This window comes from Lissotriton vulgaris, chromosome 4_1 (genome assembly GCF_964263255.1).
Source record: "Lissotriton vulgaris chromosome 4_1, aLisVul1.2, whole genome shotgun sequence".
Taxonomy (NCBI): domain Eukaryota; kingdom Metazoa; phylum Chordata; class Amphibia; order Caudata; family Salamandridae; genus Lissotriton; species Lissotriton vulgaris.
Window position 1 is genome coordinate 2,132,329,319 of NC_141691.1, and position 15,534 is coordinate 2,132,344,852.

Sequence of the window (15,534 nt, forward strand, 5' to 3'; positions counted from 1 at the left end):
TTCGCCTATTCTATAATAAAAAATTGTATTTATTTAGGCACAACCTTGGATACCAAAATGACTTGGAAACCGCAATTAGAGAAAAACAAGACTATCTTGCTGCAAAATTCCCTACTGATAGTAAAGAAACATGAGGGTAGTACTTCCAAGGCAGTATCCTATGCCCTTGAGGTATGCAAGTACAGGGCACAATTGGCATCCCTTTATGGGGTGGAAATATGGGGGCCCTCATTTAAGAATACCCTTGCGGTAGGAGAATTGTTTTTTTTCCGGAAGCAATTATTTCTCCTAGTGCGCTCCCATCTAATCCCTATTGTTATGGACCTAAATATTAAACAGATAGATTATCAAGCCATACTGAGACAATTATTGTTTTGGGTGCGACTATGGTCTACAACAGAACACTATAAAGATGGGCTAGAAGAAATTCTAAGGTTTGACCAAAGTATGAGTCTCCAGTTGCTTAAGCATATTTTCTGTTGGTTTTGTAAACTAGAGCTGAAGCACTTTTGTGAAGAACCCGCTCAACTGACACTGGCTTCTAAGAAAATATTAAAATCCACTTTTTGGGTGTACATCCTGTTGGACTTGGCCCTTCTGACAGGTGCACCCTGAACTTTTTGCTTTTAATTGTGACATGGTTTTGGTGATTTTTGGCTTCTGCACACTTTACCACTGTGTCCCAGGGTAAAGTGCGTGCGTGTAGTGAGGTTGGCCTGCCCTCCCTTAGGAATGCATGGGGAATGTATGTGTCCCTGGTAGTTCCTGATGCGTGGGGAGTGCAAGCTCGAGTTTGGTATGTGCGGACTTGTGTGATTAAATGCTGCGCGATGATGTGTGCAGCGTAATTGTGTCTAGTGTGGAAGTGCCACTTCTAGAAGTTGGCATGTCTGTGTAATTTATGTGAATTGACTGTTTGGCTTGTGATTGGCTGGAGCTGGCTGGTGAGCCTGGCTCCAAGAGTCAGGATGGGTCTGCCCTGGTGGTCAGTGGAGAGATCTGCATGACTGATGTGAGTAAGGAGTGCACCTGGGACATGAATAGGGCTGGGCTTTCCCCACACAATGCTGGCTCCGCCCCCTGTGGGGCTGAGCACATCAGAGTGCTCCAACACCAGCTGCCGCTGGTTTTCACCCCACCCTGCAGACACAGACAAAGACATTTTGTGTGTAAGAAGGGGCTGTGACCTCATGTAAAATGTTCTGTTCCTGATCCTACCTTGAAGGGGGGCCTGCTGCTGCTGGGCGCCAGGAGGACCAACACTGGGGACTGCCTCCCAGTCTGGAGGACCCTGTGAGCTGGCCCCTGGGCCCAGCCTTTGCCCCCCCTACTTTGCTGCAGGCCTTTCTTTTAGCCTTGCGCTCCAGTGCCTGGGAGGCACTGTGACTGGATTGCCTGAAGATCCCTTGTTTTTGATTCCTAGGAGAGGCACTTTGAGTCTGGCCTCCCTGGGGATCCTAGGGAGGAGCGCTTCTGCTTTCTTGCTGCAGCCCGGAGCTGCGATCGTCCTTCCACGAGGGATTCCCCTGTGCGGGAATCCCCCTTGGATAGGTTTCCAAGCATGTGCCCACCCTAAGTTTGCCCTGCTATATTGCTAATTCTGAGGGGTGCCTCCCCCGTGTTCTGCCCCTTTGTTTTGACTCCTGACGGGTGGCCATCCCGCCAGGGACACTGCCGTAATTGATTATTAATATATTCACCAGGTGCCTATCCCAGATTGCTGTGGTGAGGTGTTTTTCCCTCCTCCGGGCCGTCGCGCTGCCTGCGATGACCCGGAAGTACCCCCGTACAGAGAAGAAGGTCTGCGGCCCACCTGGTTGTAGACGGGGCCTCGCAGACGGAAGCGGAAGGGTCAGGCGGCAGGAAGTGCGGCATAGAGAGAGCCCGGGCCCCTTGAAGCCGAGAGCACAGGCCGTCAGAGCAGCGAGGTATCCCGAGTCCCACCCGTGCAGGGAGCCACAGAGCCGCGAGAGGATGCCACCACCAGAGACTGGTAAATGTAAATGTAAATGTAAATGTGTGGTATTTGTATAGCGCACGAATCACTCATGAGGCATCTCGGTGCTTGTACGAATACCGCTGAGGAACCCTTCCTGGCCTTTCCCTGAGAAGTGCCCACTCCTGGGCACCCCCAAGGTGAAGCCAGGCATCCTAGCGTTGTTGGGGCGTTGTGGAGGTTAAGCAAGCTATTGCCCACAGTTGCAGAGTGGGACCCATGATTAGAATAGGCACCGAGGCGTGAATTATCAGGTCAGAGGAAGTTGAGCCCAGGACCCACCGAGGCGGGAATTGAACCCTGGTCCCGGGCTAGACCTCTGCATCAGGGTCTGCCGCTCTAACCATTGAGCCACATTTCTCCACTTCTCTGGTGAGTGCAGCAGGGTCCCCGTATTGTGCTGGTGTGCCCCCGGGCGGGACTCTGATGACGAGAGCATTTGTTATGGGACCCCAAGGGTCCAGGGGGCCTTTTGCTATTCCTAGTCCTCAGAGGCGGGACTCCAGCATTGGGGGACATTTGGTATTTAGAGCCTGTCGAGGGCTCTGGGGGCCATGGTCTTTTGAGTCCCCAGTGAGGGACTCGAACGTTAGTGCCGGCATCTTTCCAGAGCCCACGAGGCTCCACCAGGATTGCGGGGGCATAATTGTTCGAGCCCACGAGGCTCCCCAGGGGAACTGTTATTTCGAGCCCGAGAGGCTCCAACTTTGCTTGGGCACACTCTTTGTTTTAGAGCCCCGAGGCTCCCACGTGGGGGACATTTGTGTAGAGCCCACGAGAGGCTCATAGGGACATCATTGTTTAGAGCCACAAGGCTCCTGAGGCCCCAGTATGTCTTCAGAGCCCACGAGGCTCTCGGGCACACAGTTATTTCAAGCCCACGAGGCTCCAGGGGGCATCTTGTTTCTCGAGCCAGAGGGCTCGAACGTTGCGCAAGTTATTCACGGGGCTACTGAGAGCCCAGGCCACATTCCTATCCCCAGCTGCCCAGCACTTAGTGGGCAGCTGCTACGTTTAGGCCCTTGCACCTTCTTCTTTAGCTGCCTGCGCAGCCCAGCCTTGACATTTTGGACACAGGGCGTTTCAGCCCCTGAGAGGCCAGTTGGCCTGGGGACAGTTCTGGTGTTGTGCCCTTGCCTGGGGTACCTGTTTTTGGCCCTATGTGATCTTTGCGCAATTTGTGATTACCTGCCTAATGTGTTTTTATGCATCATGTACAAAGCTGCTTGCCTATACCTCTGAATGTGCTTTCCTGCTTAGGAGGTTGTTTTCCTAGTATAGGTGATGCTAGTGAGTTCATGGTTCCCTGTGTGATATTTTACTAAGGTGGTTAGGGTAGCGTAGGTGGTACTTACCTTTTACCAGTGATTACTGGTTGTGTGCTACATTTGTTATTTGGTGCTACAGTTTTTATATGTGCTATGTGCTAAGCGTTATTCCTACAAAGTGCTAATTCTACAAGTGCTAGTTCCAAAAGTGCTTAGTCCGGACAGTGGCCCACGTGGCCCTGTCCCATGTACAAAATCCCCTGTAAATTCCGCCCATGCCAGTTGGCACATTGTAAAGTGTGTGTTTATTATCTAATGTGTTTGGTATAATACAAAGGCTATTGTTATATATAACCTTGTGTGGAGTTTCCTTTGTGGTGGGCCTTGGGTGTTTTTGCTGGGGGTCCCTGGGGGCCAACTAGCCTACCAGGAACCTCCAGTATGCGCCATGGGGTTTCATTGCAGAGAGGTGTAATGAGGCCACACCCTTTTTTACACCTTTCTGCAACGCAGCCCGCGTGCATGTTTGAAGAGGGGGAATTAATTCCCCTTGCATACTAGGGGTCCCTGGGGGCCAACTAGCCCATCTGGAACCTCCAGTATGCGCCAGGGGGCTGCATTTCACAGAGGTGTAATGCGGCTATGCCCCTTTTTACACCTCTCTGCAACGCAGGCCACTGGAGGTTTGCAGAGGGGGACTAATTCCCCTTGCATACTGGGGGTCCCTGGGTCATATCTACCCAAACGCCGATATTCCGAACGATTGAAAATTACTTTTCTTGAGAAACATTTGGATTATCATGTCCTATACTTTGGAATTTTTGCAAGACTGACTTTGAGGATGCTATAAATTATTCAAGTCTGCTCGAATTGTGTCGGTAAAATTTATACCTAGTTACTTTGAATAAGAATGTACTTACGTCTCGTCTAACATTTGGAAGAAACATCTAGTTATATGACAACAGGATACCGACATAACTTGAAGGAAATAAGAACGCCCTGAAGAAGTTCTGTTGTACAGAACGAAACACGTCGGCTGGCTGTGGTACATAAACTTAAGGAAAATAAAAGCATTTGAATATACACCAAGATTCAACGCTTCAATAAGGACTCTAAGTGATATGATTTGATTGGACTTATTGTGCAAGTGGTGCTGTGCTGAACTTTCGAATATTCTCCACTACTCTCTACTACTCCACTACTCTCTAATACTCACTCTCTACTACTCATTGTCTACTACTCTACTGCTCTCTACTACTCTCTCTCTACTACTCACTCCCTACTACTCACTATCTACTACTCTCTACTACTCACTCTCTACTACTCACTCTTCACTACTCACTCTTCACTACTCACTCTTCACTACTCACTCTCTACTACTCACTCTCTACTACTCACTCTCTACTACTCTCTACTACTCACTCTCTACTACTCTCTCTCTACTACTCTCTACTGCTCACTCTCTACTACTCACTCTACTGCTCACTCTCTACTACTCTCTGCTACTCACTCTACTACTCTCTCTCTACTACTCTCTAATACTCACTCTCTACTACTCTCTACTATACTCTCTCTCTGCTACTCACTCTCTACTACTCTCTACTACTCACTCTTTACTACTCTCTACTACTCACTCTCTACTGCTCTCTACTACTCACTCTACTACGTACTCTCTACTACTCTCTACTACTCACTCTTTGCTACTCTGGGACATGAATAGGGCTGGGCTTTCCCCACACAATGCTGGCTCCGCCCCCTGTGGGGCTGAGCACATCAGAGGGCTCCAACACCAGCTGCCGCTGGTTTTCACCCCACCCTGCAGACACAGACAAAGACATTTTGTGTGACATTTTGTGTCTACTGCTCTCTATTACTCTCTACTACTCACTCTCTACTCTCTACCTCTCAACCTCTCTCTACTTCTCTCTAATAGTCTCTATCTCTCTACCTCTTTACACGCACACATATACACATATATATATATGCATATATATTTATATATCTGTATGTGTATATATATATACACACATATATAAATATATATAATCTGCATATCTATATAAATACAAATATAAATGCATGCATACATATACATATATGCATACATATGCATGTTATTTACATGAAAGTTTTAAAAACACTAATAAAAGCAAAGCTAAAAAGCCACCTCATTACAAATAGAATGGCTTTAACTTAAACGAGGGCGAGATCTATTGCATTTTCAATGCTTGTTTACTTTGGTTCCATCAAGAAGGGATTCAGATGTCACCCATTTGCCATAAATTCTGAATGTTAGCACTCTGGTTGCTCATTAGATCACTGTAGTAAAGCTACTGCTCACCAGGGAAGTCTGCTGCTGGTATTCAAAGTGCATGTTTCAGTCTGCATGTCAGAATTTTTTTAATGAAATAGAAGAGGATTTGAGAAGTCACTCAAAATGTGCCCTAATTTTTCTTTCTGAAGCACTAATCATACTTTCTATGGCAAAATGAACCTCCTCATTGTATTCCTTTTTAAATTAAATGTTTTCAGACTTACCACTTCATACCAATCAAGATGGCATCTGGTGTGCCATACTTTTGTCATAAGTAAGACTGTTAGAGCTCTAGTTGTTCTTTAGAACACTCTGGGACATTCTGTCATTGGGCTATACTTGGGCTACATCTGGCTGATATTTGGGCTACATTTGGGTTCTTTTGTCTCTGGTGGCCATCTTGGGAGACTGCATGTCAGAATTTTTTAATGAAATTGAAGAGGATTTGAGAAGTCACTCAAAATGTGCACTAATTTTTCTTTCTGCAGCACTAATCATACTTTCTATGGCAAAATAAACCCTCTCATTGTGTTCCTTTTTAAATTAAATGTTTTAAGAGTTGCCACTTTATTCCAATCAAGATGGCTTCAGGTGTGCCATACCTTTGTAATAAGTAGGACTGTTAGCGCTCTAGTTGTTCTTTAGAACACTCTGGGACATTCTGTCATTGGGCTATACTTGGGCTACATCTTGGTGATATTTGGGCTACATTTGGGCTCTTTTGCCTCTGGTGGCCATCTTGGGAGACTGCATGTCTCCTACCCAGAGCTGCCTGGTATCGTAGATATTGCGCTGCTGAGCCTTCCTAACGCTGCTCTCCTCACTTTCACATTTGCCTTACATAGCGCCGCTGCCCTCGCTTAGCGCTCGAACGTGCCTGCCTGATTGTGCGCAACTGTACCTGCATATATTTAAGTTTTTTAACCCTTGTGCATGAAAGCTGCATTTGTTCACTGTTTGGGATCGTGTTTTATTAATTACGCTCCAAGTTTCCTCAAACCCGGTCTGCTTTCGTGATATTGCCGCCATTTGCTGTGTTGTTGTTGTTTTGCCCTGAGACCGCCCCCTCCACCACGCAACCGCCTTCCATCGGATCCTCCCTCGCCCCTCCCCTTCCCACTACCCATATATGACAGATGCATTCTTGCGCAGCGTTCACGCTAAGCGATCGCGCCACAGTCGCGCCGAAGGTGCGCCAAAGGTAAGCCCGTCTACGCCCGTCCGCGCCTGCACCGCGCCCAGCGCCAGACCCCCTGGTCCTCGTACCACCCACCTCCCCCCGCGATACTTACGATGCCACCACCCTCCTAGCCCTTAACCCCGGCCGACTCCCCCACTGCGTCCAAGCCACTCCTGGACACACCCATGGTACCTTCTCTTGCAACTCCTGCAAGTTTGACGGCAGCAAGATCAACTCCTCATCCACGGACACAAAACAGATATCTGACTCCAACTACCTAAAATGCATCCTGCTCAACACCCGCTCAGTCCACAGACACGCCATCGAACTTTGGAATCTACTAGACACCATCTCTCCCGACGTCGCCTTCCTAACAGAAACATGGATGAACGCCTCATCGGCCCCAGACATCACCATTGCCATCCCAGAAGGATACAAAATCATCCGTAAGGACCGCACCGACCAAACAGGAGGAGGCATCGCTATCGTCCATAAGAACTCCATCCGCATCTCAACCAGCTTAGACGTCAACCTCGCTAGCGCCGAACACCTTCACTTCCAGATCCACACCGACCCCAAGACCACACTCGGAGGCACTCTCCTCTACAGGCCTCCAGGACCCCGTGCAAAATTCAGCGACGTTATCACTGACTTCATCACCCCACACGCCCTACCCTCCGAGGAATACATCCTACTGGGAGACCTCACCTTTCACTTGGAAAAGAGCAACGACAGCAACACCACCTCCCTTCGGGACAATCTCGCCAACCTCGGACTCAAACAACTTGTCACTACGCCCACCCACATCGCAGGTCACACACTCGACCCTATCTTCACCTCCAGCAAACATGTCTCCTTCAGCCACACCACAACTCTCCATTGGACGGACCACAGCTGTGTACACTTTATCTACAATAAGACCACAACTCACAACCAACCTCAACCTACTCTACGAAGAAACTGGAACAAGATCACCATCGACCAGATCTCCTCATCGCTTCTTCAAAACCCCCCTGCCCACTCCTCAAACCCCGACCAAGCAGCGATTAACCTCACCCAATGGCTATCCAACAGCGCCGACATCCGAGCACCGCCGAAGAAACGTCAAATCAAACTTGGCAGCAAAAACGCCTCCTGGTTCAACGATGATCTTAAGAAATCGAAGAAACTCTGCCGCTCCCTCGAGAAGGCCTGGAAAAAAGACCCAAACACCAGCACCAGGGACGCCTTCAAAAACGCCACCCGCATACACCACCAACTGATCCGGACTGCCAAGAAAGCCGCATTCAAAGACCGACTAGACAACAACGCCCACAACAGCAAGGAACTATTCAACATCGTCAAAGGATTCCCCAACCCCTCAGCAAACTCCAATGATATCACCCCCTCTCAAGCCCTCTGCGACTCCCTAGCCTCGTTCTTCCACAACAAAATCGCAGACATCTACAACAGCTTCGACAACCAACCCGGAGACCATCCCACCCAATCTCCTGCCGTACCTTCACCCCCCTCGAACATCCTTAATGACTGGAACCCAATCTCCACCGAGGACACCATCCGCCTGATGAACTCCATCCACTCAGGATCCCCCACAGACCTATGTCCTCACCACATCTTCAACAAAGCAGACTCCATCATAGCACCACACCTCCAAGATGTCATCAACTGCTCCCTCAACTCCGCCAACTTCCCGGAAAGCTGGAAACACGCCGAACTCAGCGCCCTTCTGAAAAAACCCACAGCGGACCCCACCAAACTCAAAAACTACCGCCCCATCTCGCTCCTTCCATTCCCGGCCAAAGTCATCGAGAAAGCCGTCAATAACGAGCTTGCCGCCTTCCTCGAAAGCAACAAATCCCTTGACTCCTCACAGTCCGGCTTCCGAGCCAAACACAGCACGGAGACCGCCCTCATCGTAGCAACAGACGACATTTGAACTCTACTGGACAATGGAGACACAGTCGCCCTCATCCTCCTAGACCTCTCCGCAGCCTTCGACACAGTCTGCCATAGCACTCTTCTACAGCGCCTCAAAAACATCGGGATCCAAGGAAAAGCACTGGAATGGATCACCTCATTCCTCACCGGAAGAACCCAGAGGGTCCGCCTCCCACCATTCAAGTCCGAGGCCACTGAAGTCATCTGCGGCGTACCCCAAGGTTCCTCACTCAGCCCCACCCTCTTCAACGTATACATGAGCCCCCTCGCGACCATCGCTCGCCAACACAACCTCAACATCATCTCCTACGCAGATGACACCCAACTGATCCTATAACTCACCAAAGACCCCAACACCGCCAAAACCAACCTACATGAAGGTATGAAAGAAGTAGCAGAGTGGATGAAGCACAGCCGTCTGAAACTGAACTCAGACAAAACAGAAGTCCTTATCTTAGGCACCTCTCCCTCCGCTTGGGACGACTCTTGGTGGCCAGAGGCCCTTGGAAAAGCACCCATCCCGACGGACCACGCACGGAACCTGGGCATCATCCTGGACTCCTCACTCTCTATGAACAGACAAGTCAACGCAGTCTCATCTTCATGCTTCAACATCCTCCGCATACTCAAAAAAACATTTCGCTGGATCCCCACCGAAACCAGAAAAACAGTCACCCATGCACTGGTCACAAGTCGCCTGGACTACGGAAACACCCTATACGCCAGTATCACCGCAAAACTCCAGAAAAAACTCCAACGCATCCAGAACGCATCAGCCAGACTCATACTAGACATCCCGCGTAAAGACCATATCTCTACCCACCTGAAAAACCTCCACTGGCTCCCCGTCAATAAGAGGATTACTTTCCGCATCCTAACCCACGCTCACAAAGCACTCTACGAACTTGGACCCGAATGCCTCAACACACAACTTTCCTTCTACACCCCCCCCTCGCCAGCTACGATCTACCAACCAAGCCCTTGCTACCATTCCTCGCATCAATAAAACCACCATGGGAGGTAGATCCATCTCCTACCTCGCAGCTAAAACCTGGAACTCACTCCCCACTCACCTACGTCTCACACAGAACCACCTAGCATTCAGAAAGCAACTTAAAACCTGGATATTCGACAAGTAATTCCCATCCCTTTCTCACGCGCCTTGAGACCCTCTGGGTATGTAGCGCGCTATATAAATTTCTGACTTGACTTGACTTGACTAGACCAAATGTGGGACCACATAAGTTGGACCTTAGGATAAAGAAAAAACATGTGAACAAAGTCACCAGGAGTGCATGAACAGGACTAACACTTCTTAGTGTCTAACAATTTAAATATAAACAAATCACAGGGAGTATAAAATAATCGATTATAAAAAAAATAAATGGTTTGTGTGGTACTAGCGGAACAAGAGGTGGAATGAAGTTTGGACCAAATAGAGTCCCAGGTAAGTGAGGGGAAAGTTTGATTAAGGTCCGATTCCCAGATAAGTTCAAGATTAGTTTTAGGCCTGTCAATAAGTGAGGGAGAAAGTCATTTATAAATAGCAGAGGCCTTAAGGGGAACCTGAAAGTTAGGTGGAGAGGCAAGGAGGGGAGGTGAAGAGGATGACGGAGTATTGTGTATGATAATAGTGGATAGTGTGGGCGGAAGTTCATGAAAGTGTGTGCAGTATTTGTTAGAGATACCGAAGGAGTCACAAAGGGCTGGAAAGGTTAATAAGGAATTGTCAGAAATAAGATGTTGGTAAGTGAGAATTCCTTTGTCAATCCATTCCTTCCAAAAGAGCGCACAATTGCGTAATTTAAGAGATTTATTATACCAAAGTGGGGTATTCATATGAAGAGTAGATGGTACAGAGAATGGACGAAAAAGGGCAAGTGTTAAAGCTTTGGAGTGTTTGAAAATAGGAGAAAGTAGCTTAGGAGGTGTTCCCTTTGTTATTTCTTCTGTATTCCTGGGTGTTTTGGCCCCAGTTTGGGATGTCCCACTCCATACTCGTAAATTTATTGATCTTTGCATAGCTATCGCTTTTCAAATTATAACAACTAATTAGAAAGACACTACAAACGTGGTTTATAATGCTTGGTGGAATTTGCTCTGCCATCATCATAGACTAGATCGTGCACGTGCTTCTTCTATTCCATTGTTGATAAAACGTGATTTACTTTGGTCCCCTTTAACAGACTTTTTGTCTAAAAGTGCCTCTTGATCACATGTTATTGTTATATTTAGTTTTACTGTTATTATTATTACTGTGAACTTCTCTGTATTTCATACCTCTTTATTTCTCTTGCCATACATTTTTCTATTGCTGTTCCCCTTCCATCCCCCCTTTTTTCCCTTTCTTCCTCTCTTCCATCCCCACAAAATGAAATGTTATAAAAGCATTTTTTCTTTGTATAGCGTTTTCCCCTTTTGGGGCCTTTCTTGTTTATTGGCACATTATTCTCCACAATTATTTTAATTCCTATCGCTCTTTATTTGTGCTACTGTACTGATGTTTTACATTGTTTTCTTCAACTCAATAAAGCTTTTCAAACGTAAAAAAGAAATAGAAGAGGATTTGAGAAGTCACTCAAAATGTGCCCTAATTTTTCTTTCTGCAGCACTAATACTTTCGATAGCAAAATGTACCGCCTCATTTTATTCCTATTTAAATTAACAGTTTTAAGAGTTAATACTTTATTCCAATCATGCCATACTTTTGTCGTAAGTAAGACTATTAGCGCTCTAGTTGTTCTTTAGAATACTCTGGGACATTCCCTCATTGGGTTATACTTGGGCTACATCTGGGTGATATTTGGGCTACATTTGGGCTCTTTTGCCTCTGGTGGTCATCTTGGGAGACTGCATGTCAGAATTTTTTAATGAAATAGAAGAGGATTTGAGAAGTCACTCAAAATGTGCCCTAATGTTTCTTTCTGCAGCACTAATCATACTTTCTATGGCAAAATATACCCCCTCATTTTGTTCCTTTTTAAATTAAATGTTTTAAGAGTTACCACTTTATTCCAATCAAGATGGCTTCAGGTGTGCCATACCTTTGTAATAAGTAGGACTGTTAGCGCTCTAGTTGTTCTTTAGAACACTCTAGGAGGCTGCAGTAGAACACAAAGGAATCAACTGACAGTCTCTGTCCTTGTTGTAAGTACATGTTTTACTGAGAATGTCAGACTTCATTCTCAAATGACTGAGAAAGATAATGTGAATTTACAGAAAATATGCTTTCAGTTTAGCTTATAGATCCCCTTCCAAACGATTGTGGGAAAAGCTTGAGATAATAGTTTTCTTTCAAACATGACTCATGATATCCCAGCAGAAGGCTTTTTCACATGGTAAAATCACCTTAGAACACACCACAATTCCTAAAATAAGTATGGTACCATCAACAAATGATTTATAATGTAACTAAAGTCCTAAAACCCTCTATTACCTACAATGCTTTTTAATGAGGTGCTATCATGTATATTGGTCCCAAGATGGCTGCCAACACTTCTTGGATGAAGTGCTGACAGTCAATCAGATCTCATGATGAGATGTGTGGTTAGGCTCTGCCCAGATATATGTGTTTTTGAAGTTAATTTTCATAAAAACCACTGGAGCAATTTTCACTAAATATAGCAAAGGCACTTCTGCGTACCAGTCCCTACAATTTTGCCAAGTTTGGTGTAATTCCGTTCAGCGGTTCGGGCTGTAGACTTGTCAGAACGTCCTATGGAAATTAACATGGGGAAAACACGTTTTGGGACCTCCCTTTTTTCTCAGCCCCCACTTCACGAATCCCCCCGAAACTTTCAGAGAAAGAGCGCAGCGGAGCTGTCCAAAATTTTGGAAAATTGCACGCAAATTCCTCAACCGGCGCCAAAGTTATTCCCAATAGAATGTTGCGGATTTCCAATGGTAGCTAGGTCCTAACTATTAATACCTACTGGCTATCGCCAGTAGGTAATATATATATTTACATATATATATATATATATATATTCACTGAAAAACTATAGGTTTTAGGCCTTATATAGTTAGGAATTAGCATATATATATAGATAAATATATATATTAGCTTTTAAAAAACCAATGAAATTCACTGAAAAAAACATAGGTTATAGACTATATATAGTTAGGAATTAGCCTTTAAAAAACCTTGGAAATTCACTGAAAAAACCATAGGTTTTAGACCTTATATAGTTAGGAATTAACATATAAAAAACCATTGAAATTCCTCCTATATAGTTAGCTGGACATTTTATTGATATAAAACCAATGAAATTCAACATATAGTTAGTTGCACTAACTATATATTTCGCGCATCCGCAATCCAATGCTGATGATGTCACATATTACATCATTCATGACATGGTCAGTGACATCACTGATGGCATCATCCAGTGTCTGTGTGTTTTTGTAAAGTTTAAATATGTTTTACATATTGAAGAATGAGTGGATGTATAAGGGTATGGATGAAGGATTTGATTATATAAGTGAGTAAGTATGTGTTAGTATATCTGTGAAAATGTAAGCTGTTCTGTGTTTAACTGTATAGATGAAGAAATCAAAGTGTGATTGATTCTTTACAGGACTGTCTAGGTGTGTGAGTAACTCCATGGATGAGTGGCAGTGTGTGAGTGTCTGCATAGGTGTATGAGTGCATATGATAGTGTTGCAATGATGAGTGACAGTATGTACGAATGACCGTATGGGTGAATGAATGAATGTGTGTGTAGACGTAGGAATCAGTGAGTGCGTATGTAGTAAATGGTATTGGTGTGTCAATAGTTTAAATAATGATACTCTGTATTTTACACTAGGTGTAACAGAAGTTATATTAGAGTGTAAGGAGGTGCATTGTATTATCACATGAAGTATATCATCAGTGGTGTGATCATTGATGTTAAATGAGATGTCATCAGTGATGTCACTGACCATGTCATGAATGATGTAATATGTGACATCATCAGCATTGGATTGCGGATGCGCGAAATATATAGTTAGTGCAACTAACTATATGTTGAATTTCATTGGTTTTATATCAATAAAATGTCCAGCTAACTATATAGGAGGAATTTCAATGGTTTTTTATATGTTAATTCCTAACTATATAAGGGCTAAAACCTATGGTTTTTTCAGTGAATTTCCAAGGTTTTTTAAAGGCTAAATCCTAACTATATATAGTCTATAACCTATGGTTTTTTCAGTGAATTTCATTGGTTTTTTAAATGCTAATTCCTAACTATATAAGGCCTAAAACCTATGGTTTTTTCAGTGAATATATATAGAAAGCCGTCACGAGAGTTATGACATTACAAAGTCTGTTTGTAACTTTTGATTTATGGAAGAATTCTTGCTTTACAAATTGGGAGTGAGGCATGGGACAGAGGGACGGAGAAGGAGGGACAGAGGGACAGAGAGGAAGGGACAGAGAGGGAGAGGGAGGGACAGAGAGGGAGAGGGAGGGACAGAGAGGTAGAGGGAGGGACAGCGAGGTAGAGGGAGGGAGAGAGAGAGGGAGTGTGAGAGGGACGGCAAGGGAGGGACAGAGAGAGAGAGGGAGGCACAGAGAGGGAGAGGTAGGGGAAGGTAGACAGAGAGGGAGGTAGAGGAGGGAGAGGGAGGGACAAAGAGGTAGAGGGAAGGATGTAAAGGGAGGGGGAGGGAGGTAAAGGGAGGGGGAGGGAGAGAGGTAGAGGGAGGGAAAGGGAGAGGGGGACAGAGAGGTAGAGGGAGAGGGGGGGACAGAGAGGTAGAGGGAGAGGGAGGGACAGAAAGGTAGAGGGAGAGGGAGGGACAGAGAGGTAGAGGGAGATGGAGGTACAGGGAGGGACAGAGTGGGAGAGGTAGGTAGAGACAGAGGGAGAGGGAACTAGAGGGAGAGGGAGAGGGAGGGAAAGGGAGAGGGAAGTACAGAGTGGGAGAGGTAGGTGGAGATAGAGAGGGAGGGAGAGGGAATTAGAGGGAGAGGGAGGGACAGAGAGGTAGAGGGAGGAAAATGGAGAGGGGGTAGAGGGAGGGACAGAGAGGTAGAGGGAAAGGGAAAGGGAGGGAGAGGGAGGGACAGAGAGGGAGGGAAAGAGAGGTAGAGGGAGGGAGAGGTAGAGGGAGGTAGAAGGAGAGGGAGGTAGAGGAGGGAAAGGGAGAGGGAAGTAGAGGGAGGGTGAGAGGTAGAGAGAGAGAGGGACAGAGGGAGAGGGAGAGGGAGGTAGGCGGAGTAACAGAGCCCTTAAACTAAACAGGAACAGGGTTATGATTAAAATATTAGTGAAAAAATATCTACTGGGGGGGGCATACTCAAACTGCTACTTCTGTGGACATTGTGGACAGTGTCTAAGTTATTACTGCGTGCTTGATAGACTGTCTCCCCAAATATTTTGCCAATTTCTTTTTATACATAAATGTCTTGCAGTGTTTTCAATAAACGTTCTTCCAAAGCTACCACACCAGCTGTAATCCTGCAGGAGGACTCCTTCACTGCTACAAAATGGAATATATCAAGACTCAAAGTGTGTACTAATTTAGTTGTTGTTAGGGGTGATCCTGAATTTCAACCACCCTCCTAATATGTACTGAAATGAGATCTATGAGACCTATAAAGCAGTCTATATTCAGACACAAAAACCTTACTCGTATTAGTTTGAAAATGTACGCTGTGGTGCTGGGACTAAGGAATGTCACTTCGATTAAAACAATTCTATATGTAAAAAAATCACAGCACTTTTATTCTTTCAAAGACACTAACATATATCCCCAAAAGCAAAAAGTAACCAATCGTAATGGCTTTTTTGCCACTACTCCACTGAATTCAGAACATAATCAAAGAGGCATCAGTAGGTGTCTGTATTGT